At 31.9% G+C, this 17,304-nt stretch overlaps 1 long non-coding RNA gene across 1 annotated transcript; it reads left to right on the forward strand.

Moving 5' to 3' along the window:
• Nucleotides 1-6,626: 6,626 nt before the first annotated feature.
• On the forward strand, nt 6,627-7,520 carry LOC115982802. The gene is made up of 2 exons (XR_004089735.1): nt 6,627-7,188; nt 7,288-7,520. It is a non-coding gene; the product is annotated as an uncharacterized LOC115982802 (long non-coding RNA).
• The last annotated feature ends 9,784 nt before the right edge of the window (nt 7,521-17,304 follow it).

Consider the following 17,304-nt stretch of genomic DNA (forward strand, 5'->3'; position numbering starts at 1 on the left):
AGTCACGCCGAAATTCGACATGACGAGCCCCTGCTTCGGATTTTGGCTAAAAGAGAGGCGGGACAGATCTTAAGTCTGCGCCACCCTTGCCCTGATCGAGCCATTTCAAGTTTTATCAGAATATGGTGTTTTGAGGAGGAGTGTGGTTCCTTCATCATTCGTTATGGAGGGCGTGTACGGGTATGATGTATAACAAACGGGCTAAGTGGACGCTAAAGGAGGATGCGGGTTTCAGATTTCAGAAGGAAGGAGAGGAGTCTGTACGAAAGTCACTGCCTCCTGTTTGCCTTCTTATAGGAGGGGCAAAATGAGTGGAATTAAATGCGTTCAGAGTTCCCAAAAGAATCTGAAGAAAAAAGAGGCGCCCGTTCCGTTTCCCCACCTTATCAGACGAGCCGCCGGACATAAATGAGCCTCGTGAAGGGAATTCATTTAAGGGCGCGTCTGGGATAGCCAAGCGACAGGAGCAGATCACAAGCAGATTAAACGGAATCCCTTGAAAACCGGCTAACTTCCTGGACAGGTGGAAAACCGCTCACATAAATGCGGGATTGAGCTAAACAAGCCATGCTAAGGGCCCGGGTTTGCCAAAACCCTCCTTTCCAACCCGGAAGTCGGATAGAAGGGTTTTGAGGGGCTATTGTGGGGCCCAACAATTCGTGGACCAGGCCCATTTGCCCTTAGAGAGTCCGAAGGCCCAATCCGAGGAGAGTTGTGGCCCAAGCTCTACAACGCAGAGCACAAAACAATTTTGGGAGGCAGCCGAGGACATTTTAGTCCTCGGCAGATCCATGATCCCACCGGAATAAAGGGGTGAAGCTGGTATAGGGACGAATTTGTAAGGAGATCCAAAACACCTTGGGGAAGTTATCCTTACTACCTTTCGAGATAAGACCCAGCGCCTGACAGAGCCGTACTCTGCAGCTTTATCAAACCATCCCCAACAATTCCGGGATTGGACTGATGGGACAAATGTCAGTGTTTGTAAAGATTGACCCTACACGTGGACGAAGGACAGCGAATGCAAGCTAGTATAAAATAAGGAAGTAAGTAAATCTGGGGAGAGGGGATCTCAACAACATAGGACTTCACGGAAGAAAGTCCATCGTTGGGTAACCGGGATAAGGCCCCAAGGGTCCTCGGATCAGCTTCGAGGAGTTCCATCCCACGAGGAACGACGCCTTAGGGCTTAAACGTTCACACCCAATTCCCTTTTTCAACATAAATTCCTCTAAAGCCATGACCGGGCATCGCCATTTGGCCAGCGGCTAGCTTTTCAAGCCCACTCTCTACAAATCATATTGTGAGGGACCTTTATTGTGTGAGCCCAAGAATGTTAGTGGGCCGCAAAGGAATCGTGTCCTTACAATAATTATCTTGATAAAGGAGATAATGTGATATTACTTAAATACAAAACTCTTGGCGATAAAACTTTCGTTTTGAATCTAATTTGAAATGAATATCATAATCTTTAATATAACTCTGCGCTTCTGCTAAGCTTTATACCGATTCAAAAAGTGGTAAAGTACGACTGTGTGCTTCAATTTTAAATTTAAAAAAATTACTTCAGTGACCAAAACTACAATCAACCAAGGGTGCTAATTCACACAATTGGTTTAATTGAGGTGTTTATTTTAACTTTCTTTAAATTTTAGGATGTAAATTATAGATTAAGGATTGTTAGTAATTAGCCAAAAGTCTTCTAACATAATTGATAAATTTCCCTGCACAAAATATTTGGAGGTCGAAGGGAGAAAGGGTTCACTAAATGAAATAGACTAAATTACAAATTATAGTCTCTAACTTTGATACATTTTCAATTCAGTTCTTCACGTATAATTTTTTCTTTCATTTCAATGCTTGAACTTTCATTATTTTTCCAGGAAAATACTAAGACCATAACTTTTTCTACAAGAAATTCTATAGCAGATTTTCTATGCACACACGCATGCATAAATACAACTCATACACTCTTCAAGATTGAAGCCACGATCATTGGCAAAATTGTAAGCAATTCTCAAAATTAGGGGAAGGAGATATCATTTGGTCTAAAGACCATTGGAAAGATCCTACGTAGATTCACAAAATTAGGTTTTATGTTAACTATAGTATCATATTAACAAAGGATATATAAACCAAAAGGACAATTAGCATAAAATTTCTAAAAGATCCCATGATTACCACTCTTCGAGCCTTTTATGGATTTCAAATTAAAAATAAAAAGTTCACCTTAAATGTATATAAAAAAAATGACATTTTAAAGAGTCAAACGCCTTCAAAGAAAAGAATAACAAAAATGCAATCATCTTTAATGGAAACCCTAAAAAGTGTATACTAGTTTTGGATCCTGAATACCTAACAAAGTAGAAGTCCAAGAATGACATACAAAATAAAACGCAGTGATCAACTGGTATCCATGATTGCCCAGATTTACAAATTCAACCGAGGATGTGGTAGAAAGACAACTTAAGGTCAATTTGGTAGGTCGGAAAAATGGAAAGATGGAAAAGACACAAGTTTTGTAACATTTAGATTTAGTATAACAGAAATGTCACCAAAATGGGGATAGGCAATTAGATAAAGGGCAAGTAAGGCAAAGGACATTGACGGGGCTTTATACTTAATTTTGATAATAAATAACTAGTCTTGTAAAAAAAAAAATACATTAAATCATTAATTGCAATATTCTTTAAAACATAGAAGGAAATATAAAAGACGAATTGCACGTATGTATTAGATAAATATAGGTGGTTTGTCGGTATGTTGAAAAACTTTGATATTGTTGAAAAGATCATTTTAGAGTTTTTTAGAATAATTGAAAACTTTCAATCCCACGATATTTTCTTCATAATTCTCCTATTTTAAAGAATGGGAATTCTAAAAAGTGAAACTCTAATTAATTTTTGTAAGGATCATTAATGGTTTCTTTTTCCTATGTTTAATAGGGTATTGTAAGAGAGTTGCTCATGCTTTGGCAAGGACATTACAAGATGAGGACTAAAGAGGGTTCCCAGGTTTGACTTGAGGATTGTCTTCCTTTTATTCTATCCCTTTTAGGATCCGATTTCCATTATCAAATCTCAATAAATTGACTATAGTTTATAATAAAATTTATTAAAAAAAAAACATATTTTGTAACTAATGAGACAATTTCAAAGGTTTTTTTTTTTTTTATAGAAAGAATCTCAAAGGAGTTTGCAACCCTTAAAATTTAAAAATAGTTTGTAAGTGCACAAGATTAGTTGATGTAGTTGATTAATTTATAACACGGAATTTTTTTGCTGTTACTTATTAAAGTAATGTTATTTTAAAATATTTTAAAAAAATTAATTGTATTTTGGTTTATTTCATAAACTGATGTTATTTTGTGATGTGGTGTTTAGAATTAATATTTAAATCCAAATATTTTGTATCTTGGTCTATTTGGTAAGAGGATCCAAACGCTTTTTTTTTTTTTTTGGGAAACCATAAAATAGTGGGTTTCACACCTGAATATATTGTTTAGCTTATCCTTTCTAATTGCAGTTTTCATAAAATTATTTCCTATTTTCCCAGTTGAAAATTGAATATTGGAAACAGCTAAGAAGATGTTTTCAAGATACTAAATTGAAAATAATGGACCCCATATATTTGTACAAACTCTTCCATCTCTTAAACTAAGAAGCTTATTTTTATCACAAATTTGAATTTTATCATATATAAAAATTAAAAAAAAAAAGTACATTAGTTTTATTCCCACATTTCAATTTTGAAACTTATCGTTATCCCCAAAAAAAGTAATCTACACATTACTTTCTATATAATAATCTTTTTTTTTTAATCTCAAAGTAGAAATGTTCTCCCAAAGGACCCAAGCATTATTTTTTTTAATATTTTGAAAATTGTTCTTAAGTGTAGGAGCCAACCACATATAATGTAAAAATTATTATTTGAAAACTAGTTTCACTTTCTCCTTCACATTCAATTTTTTGAAAATTATTTTCATACTTTTTTTAAAAAACAAAACAAAAATCCTCCTACCAAACAAACCCTTATTTATTATATGAAATTCATTCATATATTAAACAAAGTAGATTTTCTTGATATGTTTAAATTAACCTTTAAAAAAAAATATTGAATGTTTAGGGCTTTTGGAATTATCTTTTTCTTTTATGGGAACTTTAGGCATTATCTTAGAATTTTCTTTAAATTTTTTACGATTCATGAAAAACTCATTGTAAGGTTACCAGTTAATTGAGCATGCAAATTGCTCATCATGTATTATTCCCTTTTGATAAGAAAAAGAATGTAGAAGTAGCTTATTGAACTATTCCATTAATGTGCTTAGTTTTTACTTCACAATTTAAATTTTGTTATTATGGTACAATTGATTTTGATAAAAATTTTATTTTATTTTTAAAAAAAAGTTATTAAAATTGATTCCATTATAAAAATCAATTGAAAAGGAACAACATAATAATGTATTATTAATAAGTTTTTCAATGAAATTTGTATTTAAATTAATGATAATAATTTTAGAAATTCTTTTTAAAAAATTATGTTGGGATAAGATTCCCTCCCATTAAATCCTTCAATTTCCTCCAATTTTTAGTCATATGCAAGACATTTGACATCTATGTAATTAGAATTTTAAAGATTCACTTGGCCGATAACTATTGATGTAAAATAAATTCACTACTCATTACAACTAATTTTTTTATGTAACAATGTAATCATTGGCATAAAATATATTTATTTATGCCATATTAATAATTTACTTTTTAGTCGCCACTTCATAAGCTTTATAGTTTAGTGATCTTTATTAATTTCCTTATGAAACTAATTTCCTTATGAAAAGAACCGAAGTTCAAATTCCCATTTTTCAATTCTTGTAAGAATTCAATTATTTAAGAAAGAAATTACTTTTTTTTTGGGCCAAAGAAAGAAATTACTTTTATTTTTTAAAGGGAAACAAATAAAATTTACTTTTTAAGTCCCATGCTATGAAAGACCCAAAGCCCAGATTCAAAGCATAAAGATGAGTTTTCGTTCAGTCTCCAACGACTAGCTGAGGCGCGGAAGAGCCCAATGTGGAATGCTCTAATATAAACTCTGGCCCAAAAAAAAAAAAACAAAACCAAAGCTTCTGGTTTTTATCTGTTTGGGTCGTCGAAAAAGGCCCAGCTAGACTATAACATAAACACCTGAGAGAGCGAAATCCCAGCCATTGGCATTTCTCGGAGTTCCAACATATAAAAAAAGAATTCATGAAGGGATTAGCTCTAATGTTGTCGGAATTTCCATAATCTTCATTTTGGGTTTGAAGGAAGGAAGGAAGGAATTCATGAAGGGATTTTTAAGCTCTTTCACTGTAAGTCATATGAAAATTTTGAAAAGGCTTTTGTTAGTGTTGTTTAAAGGAATGGAATGGGCATATTCTATTTTGTTTTTGTAGAGGGTTGGTGGTGTTGGAGGTTATTCAAGCATAAAGAAGGTTGAAGGGATCAAGCATGCCACTTAAAAGAAAGAGTCCACTTAGCAATAGAAGGTTTGTTTCCAAAGTCAAATTCATCATGCCATTATCAACATAGCTACCATGCCTTGTAACATCCAAAGAGAGAGCACAATATTAAAGTGTTGTTAAAAAAAAAAAAAAAAAAAAAAAAAAAGCATGATTAAGGAAGAATAATGATTACAGATATTCCAACTTGTCCCCCTCACCACGCAGATTATTCCTTTTTTTCTTTTCTTGCCATACATGCTTTGCCACGTGCGCGACGACGCAATTGTCACCGGTTGAATACAGACACGTTGGCCGTCTAACAAGCTAGCTTCTGAGAAGTCAAGACAACCCCCATGCAGATAAACAGTACGACAAACTTGACATATCATAAGGGTATTGGAAAATTTTCATTGGCTTAGTTGAATATGAGTTCAATTCAATTTTGTATTCTATGATGATACAAGAAATAAATAAAAGATAAATAAAATGAAGAGTGTTGGTCGACAATGTGTAAAAAGTTGGTGTACAAGACAGGCAGAATCTTATCGTATCATAACCTTGCTAAAGAATGTAAAATGGTGTCGGTTACAGATAATACATATGTAATCCCTAAGAACTTTTAGCAAAATGAAGATTATGGAAATTCCGACAACATTAAAGCTAATCCCTTCATGAATTCATTTTTTATATGTTGGAACTCCGAGAAATGCCAATGGCCGGAATTTCGCTCTCTCAGGTGCTTGTGTTATAGTCTAGTTGGGCCTTTTTCGACGACCCAAAAAGATAAAAACCTGAAGCTTTGTTTTTTTTTTTTTTTTTGGCCCAGAGTTTATACTAGAGCATTCCACATTGGGCTCTTCCAACGGGCATTTTTGCCAAATTTTGTTAGAATTCAATAGATTCTTTGTTTGTAAAGTACACTGTGGAGCCAGTGAATTTGGGGCAACTCTTTGCTCAAGGTAACTTCTCTCTCTTTTTCTCTGTTTGTTTACCGAGAAAATGAATGAAAAAAATATCATGCTTATGTGGAAGCTTGGTGGTTTATGTCTATATATATGCCTTTGATTTTAGAAAGAGCAACAATTTTACCCTAGAAAAAAATTCAAGGAAAAGTAAAGAGGAACATATATTAAACGAGAATTAAAACTTTGAATCGTTTGTTATTGAAGAGTCCATCTCTGATTGTAGCATTCTATTGGAATAAACATGTTCTTGTTGTGAATCTTGTAGTTTCAGTAGAATGTGGAATCTTGGGTACAAGGATACCAATCAAAAAAACCTGGGAAGGCTTTAAGGCTACCATAGAATACCTCACAAAGATTCAGGCCTTGACTCATTTTTGGGGTTATAATATGTATTTCTTTCAAAGAGAGCATTTATGAGGTATAGTCTGCTGCAGAATAAGTGTTTTAATATGTTTCTTCATTATTCTAGTATGAGTGATATAACGTTCGCTATTCTAGTTTTTTAGCACTACTGTTTCTCATTTTTTTTTTTTTTTGGGTACTATAGTAGTGTTATTATTGCTTCTCTCTATATTTGTTTTGAGTTCAAATATTGCTTTGCTGTGCTGTGCTCTTATTTGCTTACACGATGGAGTCAATGCTCTTCAAGATCTATACAGGTCCCTGAACAACCCACCAGTGCTGAAGGGATGGAGAGTCATGAACAGGAGTGTCATGTTCTGAATCATCTGTTATATACCTGTAATCCACTTAGCTAACCTATTTTTTCTACTAACAATGCCGCATTGCCATAAAAGCCCAAAACCTTACCCTTCTTTGGTCTCTACTAATTTTATGCAGTAAAATTCAAGGACTAAACCTCACTGGGTGGATTGGAGGCCAGCTTCATAACCTGCATCATTTGAAGCACCTGTAACTGAAACTGCCTTGTGTTATATTTAGCTGTTATTGAAATAGTACCTGTACTGTTTATTTAGTTCTTTATTCTGGTTTCTTCTTTAGGGATGTCAGCTTCAATAACATTCAGGGTGAAACTGTTTAGTAACAGGAAGGGCAACTTTTATTTGTTTAAATAGTAACATTCTGGTTTCTTCTTTATTCTGTCTTAAGCGTTATATTTGTTTATATAGTAATAGGAAGGGCAACTGTTTCTTCTTCCCAGGTTAAACCGTCAAATTGGTCTTCTTTCTTGTAGTAGTTCATTTGAAGAGTTCATTGTGCAATTTAAGTTTTAAGCGTTGGACTGTTAAAAAACTAGATATGCTACGCTGTTTACTGTTTACACAGAAGAGGAATTGGGTATTGATAAGTCTGATGCTGGAAATACCCCATTATGTCCATTTGATTGTTGTTGTTTTTGAGGATACATGCAAAAATCTGTTGGGTGTAGTTGCTTCCTTTGATCCAGTGAATCAGATTTTCATGTAGTCTTATAACTTTTCATTTGCTGTTTTGTTGTTATAATTTGAGGGTATTGGAGCACAGCTTTCTTTTGCCATGAACACTAGAACTAGATTACATTATTATTTTTATCTAATTCAATCAATTTTGGGCTTGTGATTAAGCATGTTTCTCAAAGTATGACTTCTTTGAATCCAAGATATGAATCTTTGTAAGTTTTGAGGAAGAATTTGTGGTGATAATACAGATATAAATATGGAATTTTCATATAACTCCATTGGTTCTTATAGTTTCATTTACTTGAGTGAATTGTGTGATGCACTCACTTTATTGCTTAGCATCTGAAAGCCTTTTTTACGTTCTTGTGAAGTTGATCTTAGGGATGTCTCGCGACAACTAATTATGCAATGTTGTACATTTGGCTGATATAGGGTTCAATATCGCAAACTTTTTCTATTTACATCTTTGCCTGATACAGGGGTTCCAATTAGCAGAATGGATACTTTTTATTTAAATTTTTAATGTCTTATTGCCTGTATAATGATGGTTCTGATATCTTTTGTAAACAATTGCATAATTAAAGTTATTTTGGAGGATGTTGTGCATTTTTGTAGTTGAAACTAGGTATGTTATCATGACAAAAGTTGCAGTTGACTGATACAGAATTTTATATATTAGCATTAACTCAAAAATTGAAGCTGATTTTTACTTCATTACTATGTACATCAGAAATTTCGATCTCCATTGTCCAAAAAAAGAAAAAACAAAGGTCTTTAGGCACCATTTATGAATTACCTAGCTTGAGTTTCTGAATCAACCCTAGGCTTGTGGCATTTAAATTCCTTTTGTTGAATCTAGTCATTTTCTTTTGTTGTATCAGTATTTGTAAATCACGACCATTGCTGCACTCTCTCTGCTACCATAATTTGAACTCCTTCAATATCATACTCATTTGGAAAATGGGAAAAACTGTGTAGATATTTGTCCATTTTCTACTAGCTTTTACATTTACCTTTTAGTTTTTCTTGTTTAAGTACATCTTTTTCATTTACCTTAATTTTTTTTTCTTACTTTTTCAAAGCACAAATATACTTCAGTCCACTTTCCATCAATAAGCCAAATAAGCTTATATATGTTGACAAACGAATTACACTCCTTCATCTAAACCATCTGGGGTCTATTCATTTTTAATATAATGTATCTAGTGAATATAGTTGGATCTCCCTTGTCAAGGAAATGCTCTATAATCTGTGTCATAACCAACTCCAGTAAGGTCCTGATTTGTCAGGCAGTCTTGCTAAGAGTTACCTGAACCAAGGGTGCAAAATCTTCCCATCATGGGCATGTTTGCATGTACCCAAATTCAAAGGGAAATGTTTGAATATCTTCCTACTGTTTCATTCAAGGCCGGAGTGTCAAAATATGCTCTTTATTATTGGTTTATTTTGTGAGTTGAACAAGCCTAATGGTAAAAAGACACTCAAAAATCTAGTTGCCATTCTTTATTATTGCTTCCACTGACTTGTAGGTTTATCTGCACTTTGTAACTTATATCAATCTTGATTGCTTGCTTAAACATCTCTTTTGCCAGGAACATTCAAGATAATTCTTTCAGTGGCATTATACCAAAGCATTGGCCAATCTAGATTATAAGCCTCGTATCATATTTACCATATAAACATGAACCCCGTCCTACCAAAAGTGTTAGTATCAGCATTCTCAATTAAATAGCCCATACGGGCATATTTAGGCATTGCGTACCCATGTTTTCCACAAATATGAAGAACTTGTACATGCAATTGACCTTTGGGAATTGACATGGAGAGTGAGAAATCAATCAATTTGGCAACATTGTTCTCACAATTTTTTTTCCTTTCCTTTTGCAATTAATGTTTTGCTCCTTTCAACTTTCCATTTCCTGTCACCTTCAGTCAAAAATAAAAATCTCATTCACTTCAAACTTTTCCAATTCAATTTCTTCTCTCTAAATTAATGTATCCCATTTACTCCACCAAACCATTCTTGTATTTTTGCCTTACAATTACAATTAAAACTAATTGAGCATTAATTCAGCCCTTCTTCAAATATGTGTCTCTTGATTAGTGGTGATTCTTCCTATTCCCGATCAAGAGGTTTTTCAAAACATTTAATTGTTGTTTATTGGAAATAAAACAACCATTGATTTATTTTTTTTCTATATATATATATATCTGCAATTTTTCTCCCTTCATAGATAAGGAGCCTACTAGCTAACATATGCCAATGCAAAATCCAATCTTTCCCACTGGGAAGCCCCCACCAACTTATCATTATCAGATTTATAGCCCATGATCTTTTGCCATACATTCTAACTGAAAATAAGCGATCTTCCAAAGAACCCTTATAAAAGTGAAAAAAAGTGAAAACCATTTGCATCCAGAAAATTTGAAGTGGGTCATAGTTATCTGTTGCTCTTCTAAGCTCTTTAGCAGAGAAGAAGACATGAATAAGATTTCCTTTTCCATTGCAAAAGGCAATTAACTCCTCTGAGAACATTCTTCCATTCTTTATAAATGGTGTTTCTGTCTCCTCTTTGGTTTTCCTCTTCATTTCAAACATGAAAGCATCTTCTTCATCAAATCCTTAGGTTACATAGTGGAATATTAATGTACACGCAAGATATGATAAGATAAGACATGAAGAAGCTGTAATCAGGCTTTACATGAAAGATATTTGGAGATCACTAACCAATCTTTGCATATAGATCAATCGGCATGCACAAATTAGAGTTCTATACTAGTAGTGCTCCTCCACCATATAAATCATGAATTGTAAGTTTTTGAAACAAATTACCTACCTAAGTACAAGATAAGAAATCAAAAGGCTTTTATTGATGGCCCAGGTTGGCTACTCTTATCACTAATGATTCGCATATCATATGAGCAATGGTGTGTAGTGAGAGTGCTCTAATATCAGTTTGTTGTGCAAAAGGCTATCAAAAAGCCTACGTCCACGGGTAGTAAAGGACATAGTTCTCAAACCAATTAACCAACAATAGGAACTAGAAAAGATTAAACAAAGATATGATAATCCGATTAAACTGTTTTGAAGTTATAACATGAACCTAGATCCACCTCAAACAATACTCAATTAAAATTCAGCAAATAAGTGGACTCCTAAATCTAAAAATAGCCTGATCTTGATCCCGCTCTGATCGATCAGCGTCATGTAATGGATTAGATGTAGAATCTCAATTGCTATACCTATTGTAAGTTTTGTGAACCTTACCCCATTTTTATAACACATCGATATGTCGGTTCCTCTTTGCAAAGGCGGGATACATGATACTTAACCTCCCCAAAAGCAGTTTTAGACTCTAAGCCAGTACGAGCATGGAAGTACACGGAACTCTTAAAAAGAGACAAAGGAGTCGCCACTTAATTTTAGGTCTAGTAACTAAAACATGACCCCATAAATGTCTTTCAACCAAACTAGGTTTGAAGTTAGGATACAGGGTGAGAAGAGGTTAGGTACCCCAAGTCTACCCAGTCGTTGCTAGCCTTCGTATATCGTTACTCAAACTAGATGGAATGTATGTTATCCTAGAGGCTCAAGCGAATATGCATCTATATCTAAAGCCTAAAAAGCAGTCTATCTGTTTATGTGTCCTATGAGGCAAGCAAAGAAAGATAGATAAAACATGACCACAAAAACATGTGAAGAGATATACATATAATAAAGAGACAAACAACACGTGGCTTCAAACTCAAATCATCAGCATATAGGCATGGAGAACATCATATCAACTATGGCTCAAGTGTGTGCATATATATACCCAATCATGCATGTGTATGAGACACATGCATGTAGATATCAACCAAGATTAAGAGCATTGTTTAAAGTTTGGTGATTAAGTCTTATAAGAGAAGAACTTTAATTGAAGTGAAAGTTTCATTAAAGTTTGAGTATCTTCCCTTATTAAACTTAAATGATCTTGATTCATCCTAAATGATCTTGCATGTTTTGAGGATTGACTTAAATCTTGAATAATTGAGAAAGAGTTAATTTGACTTTTATGTTTCCATTTAAGTCCAAATCAAATATCTCAATTATCTTGGAGCTTGTAAGATGTCTTCTTCCAATTCACCCCCAATTGAATTATTGCTTAAAACTTGAAACCAATCTTATTAAGTGGAGGAAAAAAAAAAAAAAAAAAAAAAAAAAAAAAAAAAAAAAAAAAACCTTATTAAGTGGAGTGATATGAGTTTTCTGTCCAAAAGGTGCGTACACATCATATACTTGGCATATGCACCTTTTGTAAGTCTCGGCCAAATTAGGTTAGAAATGGTTTTTGGGCTTAGTTCTTGGGTCATAATTGGGCTTGGGCTTAGATTGTATTAGGCCACTTTTGGGTTAATCTGCTCATTGTGCTCCACACACGATGCTAATCATTTTGGTAGCGGATATTGTATAGGTCAAAACAAAATGGGATGTCTACAACTATTGTTAATGAAAATTAGGACCTACGAAAGCTCATAGACATGAAGGCATATATAATAATTGAAAATTAAAAGAACAACAAAGAGAATATACCGTGCATATGAATCTAGGGAATTAAGAGAGATAGAAGTAGCTATAACATATGAATTTGGTATTTAAGGTCCATTATGTAATACCTATCAGAACTTTTATGTTTGATGAGTAAAGGCAAGGTACTTTCTTTTCCTTTTTTTTTTTTTTTTTTTTTTGAAACTACTTTCTTTTCCATTTAGTATTTTGTGGATGTGGAAGTGTTCATCAACATATGATGACTTATAAGCACCGTATACTCTTGGGAAATTTCATGACAATTGACTTGAAAGTCCTTGGACTATATTTTCAATTTGTGGACAAACTTCGTCATCAATTTTTTGTTTTGTTTGTTTATCGTTAGATAGCTCCAACAAATAGAAATCTAGTATCAAAATATTGACTTACCTTTTTTTAAAGTTGCATGCAATTGAGTGCAATTTTTTCTTGTTGTGCTTTTGCTTTTGGAAAACACAAAAAAGTATTTTCTTGCTTTCGGCCGTGTCCATGGGGCATCCCCAAATATCAATGCTTAATGAAGTGGGCCAACATGTCACGTCCACAAATTGCACTAACAAGCATACCAAACCAATGTAGCTATTAGTCATCATTGCTGATTTTTGTTATAACTAATTGTGTTTGTGCTTATACTTCAATTAATTAATACATGTTGGTGCTAATTAATACATGACTCAAAGGAAAATACTAGCCATGTTTGTGCTTATACTTCAAAGAATTAGTGTAGTCACAATTAAGGTTCCTCCTTAATTGAGTGTGTGTTGTACGAGCACTGTTACACTAAAATGATATCCATTGTGTGTTTGAGTCACCACCATGAACTCCTCAAGGCCAACCAATCGGCTCACATGCTGCCATGAGACTTGAAAAAAAAAAAATTGAACATAGTTCTTATCATCTTTTTTTTCTTATTTCTTTCCATACATATAAAAGAATTAAAACAAAAAGAAAAAAAAAATCAACCCAATATAAGTTGAATAATGCATAAATCCTTAAATTTATAATCTAATTCTAATAGTCTAATAATTCCACAATAGAAGAAAAATAAACATGTATACAATTTTATACACAAAATGCACCAACTAAAACCTAGCATCATAGGATTAGCTTGTAATTTTTATTGATTCTCAAAAAAAAAAAAAAAAAATGCTTGTAATTTTTATTTATAAATGTATGTGCAATATCATTCAACGTGCACTTATTCACCGTTCTAAAAAGTAGATTACACACAAGTGGATTACATAAAGATTTGCCAATTATTTACAACTTATTTTATTTATTCCCTTGCTAAAATCAATTTATCTGACCTTTAATAGTTTTATAATAAACAAAATAAAGTAGGTTTTTTTGTTTTTAAGTAAGCCAGTAATTTATTTAAACGCACTTTTTATTTCAATATCATCAACCATAGTAGTATAGTCTCACACAGATGCAAACTTCATTTTTTTGAGGTGGGTCACAGGCAAACTTTACAAGCCACTACCCATTTATAATTGATAAAAGTTTAAAATGTATCCATTGCATATTATTATTCAATGCACTTACAAATTTTTTGAGGTGGATTACACAAAGATTTACTAACTTATAGTAAATAAAAGTGGAAGGGTATGATGGTAGAGTAGTGCGCCACTGGGTAATTTGCATTGGGCAGTCAATTGTTTTTGGTCTATGCTTTAAAACAAAAGGTTGCCCCGACAATAGTTAGTGCATCTCATAACAGTCTCACTTTGATTGTGGAGTCTGACCTGTCCACCTCATTATGACCAGGGGCAGCATTATAGGAATAAATATGAAAAAGAAAGACATTCAGCAAAAAAAATATATATATATGAAAAAGAAAGACGCTCGTAGAACCCATACTGCCATATCCATGTGAACTCGAACCATTTTTTTTTTTTTTTTTGGAAATATGGTTTTATAATAATTTTTTAACAAATTTTAAGTTAAAAAGTAATTTCCATAATGGGTAGAATTAATATTCATATCGTATTGTGTGTAAAAAGTTTTATATTGTATTAGAGTATTGTACGTACTCATGAATTGTATGGTACAATGTGCATATTGTATGAATCGTGTCGTATCATAGAATTATACGTATTATACGATATATAGACAAATGATTTAAAATGAGATTTTTTATTAAAGTTTATACTTTTATATGAATTTAACAAGTTGTTAGACTTGTTTTTAATAAAAAATTATTAAATTACTTAATTTAGCCTAATAAAATAACATATTCATAAGTTTTTTTTTTCCTTTCTTTCTCCTACAAAATTTGGACTACACAGTACACACTTACATTTCACTTTAATATTTACAAATATATTTTCTATACTATGAATAAAATATTAATTGACTATATAATTATTTTTTATTTTTGTCATTTTTCTTATAAGTCCAAGAAACTAGAATGCCAATAAGAAATATTTTTGAAAAAAAATTATTAAAATAAAAAGAAAAAGAAGAGATAGTACACGTCAATAACGATGAAAAATGTTTCAATGAAAAAATAAATTTGCAAAATGATAAATGTGATGATAGCATCGACTTAGATGAAGTTGATTAGGTAGTATGATGAATATGATGAAAAATTTTATTCTTTTTGGGTCATTTGTAATATATTATCACTTTTGAATTTAAGCAATTTGAATGTATATGTTATAAACACGTGTTAGTTTGATTTATTTAGTTAAATTGTTAAATATTATTACATAAGTTATATATAAATTAGTCGTTGGTTGAATATATTCAAAATTTATAATGAATATACCCTTTATATATGTACATCTATAATTTTTTAAATAATTTTTTTTAAGTATTTGTGTACCTTACGATATACGATAATATACGATACATGATAAAGAAAAATAAAAAATTAATTCACGATACGATTCACATTTTTACAACTATGCTAATGACAACTTACTATTTATAATTTATTCTAAAAATATTATAGATGTAAATATTTTATTTATTTATTTATTTTATTTTTTATACTAGAACCCGAACCCGAACCCTTTTGGTTATTTGGGAATATTGAGCCATGTGATTCCGAAACTCCCTGCTCCCTTCCATGTCCACATTTCACCTCTTTTGTCACATTTATTCATAGCAAGAGAAATGGCATCCTCTATTTATTATTATAGATTTAGTTAACAAAAATCCAACTATTTTATAGAAGTTTTGATTCCATTTTCATGAAAACTATAAAAAGTCGTCAAAATTTTGATTTTTTTTTTCTATTAAAAGTTTCTAAACATATTTTCTAAACTAATCTGTTGACTTTTCTCCATTATTATTATGGAATATTATTTGGGAAGATGGGAAAAAAAAAAAAAAAAAACTACTCAAATTCTATATTTATTACCCAACTACTTGAACCAAAGCCCATATAAATAATTTCCTTAAATCATGGGTGTGCTTATTGTAACGGCTTAAATGAGTTACCATAACATGTGTTTCCGTTTGAAAACAAAAAATAAAAAGATAGAAACTACATTGGGCTAAAAAGCAATAGGGTAGAAACTGCATAGTTTTTTAATCATGACAATTAGTAGTATTTTGCAAGGACAACTCTTGGGTCTGAGTGTTTTCAGTTTTGTGCACTAGACTTGATATGTTCCTGACACAACCACAAGTCTCTATATGTCATGATTCAATTATCTATATCATATTTGGTCCTATGCAAAGGATGCACTAAACTGAACCCAAACCTTGCTCATCTTAAAAACATTTGGAGTTTAGGCTTCAATTACTACTATTATTATTATTTTTTTTTTATGGGAAGGCTTCAATTAAATTAGTTCAATATTGTTATAATTTTTTCTAGATTGAACTATGATTCTCAATCTTCCTGTTTCATGGCTATAGATATCAGACCTCATAAGCAATCTAAAAAAATTGGCCATCACTAGCTTGCCCTGGTAGCAACAGTATACAATTTTGGACACACGAGTGGGAGAAACATGGGACATGCTCAGAGTCTATACTTAACCAACATGGATACTTCGATACAGCTCTCGATTTGAAAGGGAAGACAAACCTCCTCAAAGCTATTAAAAGTGCAAGTAAATTCAATTTTCAATACTTTAGTGCTTTTTTTTTTTTTAAGTAACACTTAGTTTAGTAGATTTTAGGTTTTGATTGCCTATAATGTCCTTAATAATTCATGCTTTTATTTTATTAGGAATTTTATATTATTTTATTATGATTTATGTAAAAATAGAAACTAAGATTTTGAGAGAGTTGTAAAATAAGATGGCAAAATAGATAAAATAGGTTTTTAGGGTGTAAAATAGAACTTTTTTGGCATCTCGGATGTTAATGCCCCCTTATCAACATTTCTGTTCAGGTTTTGCTTCCTTTTTTTTTTTTCTTTTTTTTTTTTTGCGTCATTTGCTTCCATTAATTCTTACTTCTTAATTAGTGACAGGTTTGTTTGTTTTGTTAGGAGCAAGTGCAATTCGTTTCTCTCTTTTTTTGGGGTCTTTTAGGCGTTATTTGTTTTGGATTTTTTTTTTCATTAGTTTTTTTTTAAAAACAATTTTGGAATCTTAAATTTCTTGTGTTTTTTTTTTTTTAATTTTTTAAATGAAGTGGTCATTCATATTTTTTTTAATAAAAATATAAAATAGTATTATTTTGTGTTTTATCTAATAAGGACAAGATTATAAATTTATACAAACTACATTTTCTATCCTCTCATTTTTCTTTTCAACCAAATAAAAAAAAAAAATTCATCCCTCAAACCAAACACAAATAAAGGAAAATAAATTTTTTTTAATATTCTTCCACTTTTCCATTCCCTACCTATTTTTTATCCTCCCATTTTCTACTCAACCCAACGAACCCTAAATTTATCTCAACCTTTAATAATTAAAAAATAAACAA

This window comes from Quercus lobata, chromosome 3, assembly GCF_001633185.2.
Source record: "Quercus lobata isolate SW786 chromosome 3, ValleyOak3.0 Primary Assembly, whole genome shotgun sequence".
NCBI lineage: Eukaryota > Viridiplantae > Streptophyta > Magnoliopsida > Fagales > Fagaceae > Quercus > Quercus lobata.